The sequence below is a fragment of the Oxyura jamaicensis genome, chromosome 18 (genome assembly GCF_011077185.1).
Source record: "Oxyura jamaicensis isolate SHBP4307 breed ruddy duck chromosome 18, BPBGC_Ojam_1.0, whole genome shotgun sequence".
Classification (NCBI taxonomy): domain Eukaryota; kingdom Metazoa; phylum Chordata; class Aves; order Anseriformes; family Anatidae; genus Oxyura; species Oxyura jamaicensis.
In genome coordinates, this window is record NC_048910.1 from 7,405,201 (window position 1) to 7,414,424 (window position 9,224).

General features: G+C 38.6%; 1 long non-coding RNA gene across 1 annotated transcript; it reads left to right on the forward strand.

Annotated features, from left to right (window-relative positions):
• Window positions 1–3,283: 3,283 nt before the first annotated feature.
• LOC118175865 lies at window positions 3,284–8,856 on the forward strand. The gene is made up of 3 exons (XR_004755162.1): window positions 3,284–3,521; window positions 3,892–4,047; window positions 8,805–8,856. It is a non-coding gene; the product is annotated as an uncharacterized LOC118175865 (long non-coding RNA).
• Window positions 8,857–9,224: the final 368 nt, after the last annotated feature.

Below are 9,224 nucleotides of genomic sequence, written 5' to 3' on the forward strand. Positions count from 1 at the left end.
GATGTCACTGAACTAAGTAGCTGTCACGTGCCAAAGTGATCTTCCAGACTCGTAATAAACATCAAGCTAACGTTTTATTTGGGGCTTTTGAGAAAACTGTGCTGACAGGTAGGCATTTTTATTTTATTTTTTTCCTTTGAGGGAAAAATATCAGTCCGTAGAAGTGCTATAATCTCTTGTGTCATTCTGTACAAATGTTTTTAATCCATTTGCTTTGAGCATGCATTACCAATTGCCAGGGATTGCAGCTTCAATGAAAGGTCTGAGTTTTGTCTATTCACCCTGCACTGTATGAAGCAATTACCTTTACATATTAATAAGTGCTTGTAATTTGTTTTTATTTTCTTTCTCCAGACATAAAAGCAAACACTTCTGAGAGGGAAGAAATACTCTTTTGTCAGAAGCTCTGGTAATTAACAAATAAGCAAACTCAGTCTCTCCTTGTTTGATGATGATGGTTTTGTAGGTGGAGTGTTTGCTCCCTTAAAATGGAAAAAATGTCAGGGCTCTGTGTGGAGTTCCCGTGGTGGCAAAGTGAGGCAGAGAGGAGGTAATTTCTTTAACTGGCTGATTAGCTGGTTTGTTCTCTGCATTTAGTGCGGACTGCTTACAGTGTAGGGAGTGCTGTGCAGCTTGCACTGGAGGAAATGGACGCAAAAAGGGAGGAAAAATGCAGTGGGGGGCAGGAGAAAGGAAGGTTTTGTCTTTGTTGTGCTGGTCAGAAACTCAGTGAAAAGTCATGTCATGCCCCTCTGCCATTTATTATCATCTTGGAATGTGAAGTTTCACATTTTTTTTTTTTTTTTCTGGATTTTCAGGTGTATGTGAGCTGTTGCCCCATCCCCTGCCTATTTTATTTTTTTATATCCTGTTAATACTCTTTGAGCTTACAATGGGTTAGGTCCCTTGCAGGCTGCACTGCGACTGACATGAGTCTGTCTTTGTCACCTTTCCTCCCAGGCTGTGCTTTTTGGTGGGATGTAACAAAAAAAAAGTGAGCCAGTTGACTGGTACCTTGTGGTGGGTTATCCAATTTAATCCTTTTTATACATTAAAAAATGCCACCTATGCATGAACATGAAAAAACTACACCTTGTGCAGATTCAGTGCCAGTTCAGCTGATGAATAAGAAAAACATTAATAATACAGGGTCTGAAAGGAAGGGCAAAACCCTAGATATTTCCTGAATTACCACCAGAGGATGAACTAACCTGATGAAGACCAGAGCTGACCCAGGCTGAACTTCAGGGACCTGTCCAGACAGGCTTCATTATGATGTCCTAAGAAACCCCCACCATAAATCCCACAAAACTGCATTACTAAGTGTCACACCTGTCCTGAAAGATTTAGGTTTCCCACAGCTTAGGTGCTGTTCTGAACCAGGACTCCTTGTTTCCAGCCCAGCCTGCTGCAGCGTGTAGGAGCTGGTTCTGTTCCATCTCGGTGCAGGACCAAGCTTCTGCCTCTCTGCTTTCATAAGCACACTGCCAAAGTGCTCAGGAGCTCTTGAACGACTCTTCTGCGAAGTCAGCTTTGCTTGCATCTCACTAGCGTGTGCTTTGGGACTTTCTCACTGCTTTTCTTTTTTGATGATTATTTTCACAGTTGTACCATCTGCACGTTTTATAACTTCTGTATTAAGGAACTCATCTGCTTTTACAGCTATTAATCAGAACATTTTGAAATTGCTGTGGATATTGCCCGTTTGCTCTTGACAAGTTTAGGAATCATAAATGTGACGTGCTATAAATCTGTAAATGAAATACTACCTCTCACATAAAGCCTGTGCACATATATGTGTGTGTATATATATATTTTTTTGCTTTGGTAAGTTTAGTCTCTGCTCTGTGGTCAGCTATGTATCATCAAGTCTGAAGAGACATATCTCTTGTATATATAAAAAATTCCACTAATTATTGAACAGTCTCTCTAAGCCAAATAAGAACTTAATGACTTCTCAGACTTGAGCTTTCATCCCTCTAATATTTCATACGTTTTAATTGCTATTTGTCTAGTTGAAATACCCTGAGAATGTCCATAAATTGATGTCATTTTCTTTTCTCATCTGTAATCTCAAAACAGAGAACAAGAATTACCCTGTATGGTGTGTGTTTTTTTTTATTATTATTATTATTTTATTTTATTTTATTTTTCCCCATTTAGTTTCATTTGAACACCAGAGACAGATATTTATTTGTGTCATCTGATGTATCAATATGCTTTGGGCATTTCAGGTCTTTTTAAGGCTGTAATAAGTTAAGTTCACCTATGATTTTTATGCTGAGTAAATTTCAGAACAAAATCCCTTGAAATTTAAGATAAGTACAGACTACTGCAGGTGTTCAGTCGAAAATATTTGAGGCTGGGGAAAGTGTCTAGAATTTTTCTTAGCCAGAAATTTTGTAACAGCAATTAGCTGTGTGAGGTAATTAATTTTACAAATAAAATCATTTGAACCATTAAGAAGCTTTTAGTAGTCTTGAAATTAAAAAAAAAAAAAATAGACCTTTGTATTTTTCCCTTTCTGTACCTTCTTATAAAGTTCTTGGAGGAGGGACAAGATGGCATAGATCACCAAAAAATAGTGGTGATGTCTAGGACAGAGGCCATGATTCAGTTTGCCTACTGCATCTCAAAAGAATGATGATTGATAGACTGAGCACAGCTATGTTTCATCACTATAAATCTGAAACTGCAAATAACTTTGGCTTTGCAGTGGCTCTGCCAGGCTCAGAGTGAGCTGACAGAATCATGAGACTGCGACAGTGAATGGACCTATGACAAATTTACACCAGTGCAATTGAGAATAGAGTTTTATAGAATATTTCTTAGACAATAACAATGATTTTCTGCTGGCTCTTTCTACAAGTCTGCAGGTCTTTTTTGTATAGTAATGAACGATTGAAAGAATTTGCTTAGTAAATGTGTGTGCCATATACATTTCTTGATGATGTGACAGCAATGTTTCTAATCAGAATAATGGTAGTCCAATTCACCATATACCTTAAAATGAGGTCAGGAAAGTCTTATTGATTATTCTGAATATTCTCTGAATGATTTGGTTTGATAGCAAATGGTACAAATTGTTTACTGCTTTATAAGTGAACTTAATGCCTAATATGACGCCTACACTTAGGCATTCCATGTATGGAAATATTAATGTTTTGGGGGGGACCTTGGACCATATTCTTTCAATAGCTGCCTTAATGTGCAGGGAATGTGGTGACCGATGCAGTATCAATAACATGACTGACTGTCCTGCCTGATTTATTTTGCAGTCATCCTGGAGAAATCTCTTTGTGGTTACGATTCAGCAAATGTTGAGGAACGTACCTCTCACCAAAATTATTAGACCTGAAACTGGCTTGCTACTCAGCAGGAAGAAGGAAAAACAGGCAGCTGAAGTATGCTGGAAACAGTATCCGCTTGGGATTCCAGGAAAAATCAAGTGAAGCATAAATAGTAGTCTGCAAACAAATCAGGCATATTAAGGGTCATGCAATGCATCAAACTAGAAAAAGGTGAGCTGACATTTCTGGTTATTGGTATTATAATTCCCCAATTGACGTTCTTATTTTAAGTTGTGCTAGTCAGATTATTTTGACAAACCCTTCTAACAATGTTTTACTGTGGTCAAACTTTGAGACCATTCAGTGATGTTATTATCAAAATTAAGAAGTTTGAGATGACTGCGGTTCTAGAGTACGGAGAGTTACTGCAGGGAAGCAAGCATCCGTTCAAATTGTTTCTGCAAGGTCTTTATAGTCTTTGCTAACAATAACCAAAAATAGCTTGACCCTCAGTAATTTTCCACCTTAAGACTAGAAAATCCCTTTGATTAAAGGATTTGAGATTTATGATTTTTAACCCTTTTTTTCTATTTTATTTTAGGATTCCCCCAAAACAAGCGTGATTTTGAAGTGGAAAACTTCCTGCAGGAAATGGGAAGGCACCTGAGCGTTTTGCAGACCCGAGATTGCACCCAAATGCCTTTGCAAGGATCCAGCCAAAAAGAATTTCCTTCTGTCCTTTCCAGTGAGACTTCAGGTAAGAAATGGATTTCACAATGCTACTTTCTGTCGGTCCAGATGATGAAAGGATGCAATATCCACCTGTGTGGCTCATCTCAGTGAAGGGTGTGAGTACATCAGCAAGGTCAGCTTACACAGAGCTTCTGTCTAAGCAAATTCAGACTCTCCTGTAGTCCAAATACCTTCTGTGTTTCTTTGATTGCAATCATGAACGTTAGGGATTTAGTCTTCCAGAGTTGGACCTGGTTTTATTTTTTGATGTTGAAAGCATTCTTCTAGTTGAAAAGGTAGAAGGTAAGAGAGTTCTCTTGGAAAATCTCAGTCAGGTGTGGTCTCAACAAACTTGGTGTATGCACAGAAGTTCTATCCTTAACTTTCATGCGTTTTGAAGAGCATTGTTCCACGCCATGTGCTTTGTGACCAAAGCTGTGCTCCATGAGTGCACCTAAGCTACCACTGCTACTTAGAAACATAAAAAGACATCACTAGAAGATTGTCTGTTCAGTATATGGTGATTTTTATGTCAGAGTTAGAGATATTTGTAACGCTGCATTATTTTTTAAGTGTGTTTCTTGTCCAAACTTTTTTAAAACAAATTTCTTCTAATACTACTCATAAATCCAAATAAATGCACATGGCAATGATTGGAACTGAAGGTTTGTAGTGATTAGCCCTTTCAGAACACCAAAGACATGAGAAATAAGTTTGGCTCTGAGGAAGCCAGGCAGGGAAGGAAGGATGCGAACAGACATCAGACTAAGTACAACTTTCTGAAATTAAATCCTGTAGGTCAAATTAGAAACATATCTGTCAAGGTATTCTTATCACATATAGAACAGCTAATTTAAACACCATTTTACAAATTTAATTAAGCATAATCTGCAAAAACCTGAAGGATAAAACTAAAGGACTAAAATTAATAGTGTAAGAATAAGATTCGTTCAGTTTTAAACTAATGGTTTTTACATGATATCTCCCGTTTAAACCATAAACTCATTTGGGTACTGCAGGATAGTAAATTTTTATCAGCATTTAATTTTGTTTAATTTAGAGCAAAGTTCTATAATAACATTTACCATGAAATACTCAAATTAGATCAATTATGTGTGTCAATTTTTGTCCATAAATCATTTTTAAAAATAGACTTGGGACACAAGGTGGGTAATACGCTACATTAGCGATAATGTATTTTGGAGTGGTGTTTATGTTTGGATGCAGCAAAAACTGATGGTGCTGTTCGTTGTGTATTTGTAAAAACTATAAAGACACGAGAGGAAACAACAGAAAGTTTGATGAGAAGTCCCTTGATTAAGCAAGGCAGGTTCTCCTGAATGGCCATGAATCAAATCCAAAACAGAGAAATTAAGCTATCCCTTGGAAATGATGTACAGAACATGTCCTGACTGTGTTTCTTTACAGTGATTGTAAACAGCTTTTCTAAGAAAGCAAACATCAGTCATTTTGTCAGTCACTTGAAAACCTTTGTGTAAAGTACAGGTATTGTACGTAGCATTCCTCAACAAGTGGATAACAAAAGGGAAACCTTTTGAGCTGCAGGTGTTGTCTTGTTGACAGGGTTGTCTAACTCGTGGTTCATACAGCATGTCTGGAAAATGAATCGATTCACCAAATTGGTGTTTTATTGAAAGAAGTTTCTTTTCCTAGCTGTCACAGGGACATATATTTCTTTATACCATGAAGATATGGGCAGACATCATCTTCTTTTCCAAACCCAGATAACTTTGTTTTAAAAATCATTTATGTTACTAAGTGACCGCAGTGTACTTATCTGCTCTGTTATTTACAAATCTCAGGAAGTTAACAACTAGAAAATGATTACTTAAGAGATGTCATAAATCTTAACACAGCCCACACAACAAGCACGCTGGCCTGAATCCAATTCTTGCAGCTGGCCAAAACACATTCTTTATGTGACCCAGAAAAGGAGAATTTAAATGGCTCAGGGTAGAAAAGTCACCAGTTTTGCCCATAGCACAGCCTATAGTAGGTTCCAAGTCCTTGAAGCTGCAGCTTGTAGCTTCAAGAGATGTTCTAGACAAGGATCACTGGGATAGTCTGGTCAAGCAGCGACCTTCAGGAGCTTGATGCCAGGGACTGGGAATGGGGCGATTGCTGGCAGCGTGTCACTAAAGAACAAGTTCATCACGTGGATTAAGTCAGAAGTTTGACAGAAGGGGGTTAATAAAGCCCATTTAGTGGCTTGCAATAAGAGCACGAAATCTGAGGTACTTTCCTGATGAAACATGAAAGATTTCCTCATAACCTAAGTCTGGATGATAGTTATTGGCATGAGGTGTGGTATTAGTTAATGTGATTTCGGTACTGGAGTATACTCTTTCAAAGGGGGGGTGTCAATTGCACCTGCAGCAGTACTGGTGAGTACAGTGTAGTTCTGTACTCAGGCAGATTCTGAGAAATCTCCAGGATGAATTCAAATTCCAGTAGAAAGCCATTCACTGGATCCCTAGAAAGTAGGTCTGGTGAGCAGGATTAGTCGTGTAACTATTGATTCATCTGTATGGTTTATCTAATCACTTTTATCACCTGAATCTTTTAAAATCTAATTCTATTTAATACACCCATGCTTTCTCTAACAGTCCTTTTGCTGTTATTTTAGTGGTGAAGCTGAAATCAATAAATGAAACGGCAAAAAGAAAGGAAGATTGATTTTCTTTTATTTTTAATTTTACATTCTTTTCCTTTTATTCTTTGTCTTCTACTCTCTGTTTTCTTAGTACTCTAGAGAAAGCTTGTTGATTTTTCCTCTACGTAATCCTGGAGTAGCTAAATGCTTGTACTTAATGAGGCAATTGCCAATGCCCAGCAGAGACCCGATTTGTCCGTGCGCTGGGGGTAACTCCATTAGCTGCAGAGAGATTGCAGCACCCGTTTAGGAATTACGGCTCTAATCATGTTGTGGAACATAGTTTTGCTGATGTTCCCACAGAATATAGATTTGTCTGCGATAGAGAGCTTGTGTGGCGTAAATACACGTGCACACAGCTACAAACAAATTGATACTTGTGATGGAGCAAAGGGTCGTAGTGCAATGCAGAGAAATGATGGGAGCTCAAAGTGGGGAGTGTACAGAGAAGTTGTCCTGTTCCCACCACACAGGGTGATGCGAGGAAGCAGCCAGGCGTTGACCTCCAGCGTGTCACAAGAGGGACCTGCTGGCCAAATCTTTCCATTGGTCACATTGCTTGGTGATTGAGGAAGGAAGCATCCCTTGCTGACGGAGTCTTTGCATACAATATCAGGAGTTCCTCCACACACTCTATTGCAGACAGAAACTATTCCCCTCCTGAAACCCTTCTGTTGTTTTTGTCCCCCACGACTCCCAGCTGGCACATCCCAGCATCACTGCAATGTCACGTTCCCAAACGGCTGCAGGTTGTTCTGCAAGAGAGACAGAGCTACTGTTGATGAATTACTAATAGGGTCGTTTTCTGTGTTTCGTTGGTTTTCAAGTGACATGAAAGTCAGTAAGATGTGGGTGGCCAGCCTTCTTGGCGTAAGGCTGCTCTGAAATTTGGAGATCTGTTTGCATCCTCAGGGACAGTGCCCAGACCTACTTTAATCTGGCAGTGAAACCGTATCAGCACGGACTCAGCATGGCTGCTGACTGGGTTGCATCCTGAAATCCTGGAGAGCTCATTCAGACACTGCTCAGCTCCTTGTCACGGTTGCTATTATTTCCTAAACTGGTTCATTTGAAGTCTGTGCAGATGTGCCTACCCACACCGCACTGAAGACTGTACACATACCCCTAGGTTCCTGGAAGGGCTGGTTAATGATGTTTATTCTGCTCAAAGACTCTTTAATTTAGCTAGCAACAACGTAACATGGTCCAGTGTCTGAAAATGAGAGTTGCAAGCCTTCAAGTTGGAAATAAAAGGCCAGCTTTTTAACAGTGCAGGTAATTAATCATTGGCATGGCTTATCCAAATATTAATTCATTTTTCATGTAATTACTCAAGTGAGAATTACACGCCCTTCTTAAAATATAGGAGTGTCTTCTTGATGAAACACCTCTGTAGTAAAGGAGCTGCTACAATTACCAGAAGAACATCAGACTCATTCCTCTTCAGCAGCAGGCGTTAGGGCTTTGTACAAAGGTGGATGTATAGTTGTATGTGGCTTGTGAAAGGCCCGAAGCCAGACCAGATTTTGGTCCTCGCTTTGGTCATTTACAAACAAGAGACAGGTGCTTGTGCTATCAGAGATTCATGTTTGTGTTTATTGAAAGATTCTTCACTAATATGAAGTGAAAGAAGAATTATAAAAAATAAATCCATCTACTTGAAAATGTTTTTGCTTCCCTAGTGCTATTTTAGAACCAATGTATTAAGGTATTTTCTTAAGAAACAAATCACTATTTATATTGTTTCTGTCCTTTTCTTACTTAGTCCTGCCTACTTCCCATTTATTATCTCTCCTTGTAGCACAGTACTAGCTGTTTGTCAGATACAAGGCTTCACTGCTGAAATAATAGGATATTCATTGCTAGGAGCCTGATAATGGGTAAAAGATTGGTCCTATCTAAAAGTGCTTTTGGCTTTGAAGAGTTGTGGTCTTCTGTAACTAGTTTAGTTGATACCTTCTTAAAATCAAGTTTTGTACTGGTTTTGTATGTGTTCATCCCATTGCATGCAAATTTCAGGTGTTAGGTAGCAAGTTGTGAATAATATTTATTAATTGCCTTACCTTTATTTTACATGCAATTCTTCCCATTTCACTACCAAATTTCAGAAGTTGTGTTTCCATTGAAGCCAAAATCCTATTGGACGTCAGGAGAGAGAAAATTAAGTCTCAGTAGTTCTTAATGAGTTCTGAATGAGAGGTAAGATCAAGGCTGGCACTCTGCACAGAGATGTTATCAGCTTTCTGTTTCCTTAACTCCTATGTTCTTTTTGAACACACCTCCATGTACACACTAGTGTCAGTCCAGTAGACTCAGATAAGAGTTTTCCATTTAGAAGTAGATCCAAGTAATGCAAGAGTAATGAGATCAATTTGTTCTGGTCTTTCACTGACTTTCTGATTACTTTTAGCTCTGGCTAGAATTCAGCACGGATAATTATATTCTTCCTACCTAATTCCCCCTGTAGCTTCAGTTGCATATGGCATTTTTTGGCTTTTACTGATTTTATTTTTTTTCTGTTTGCTGGA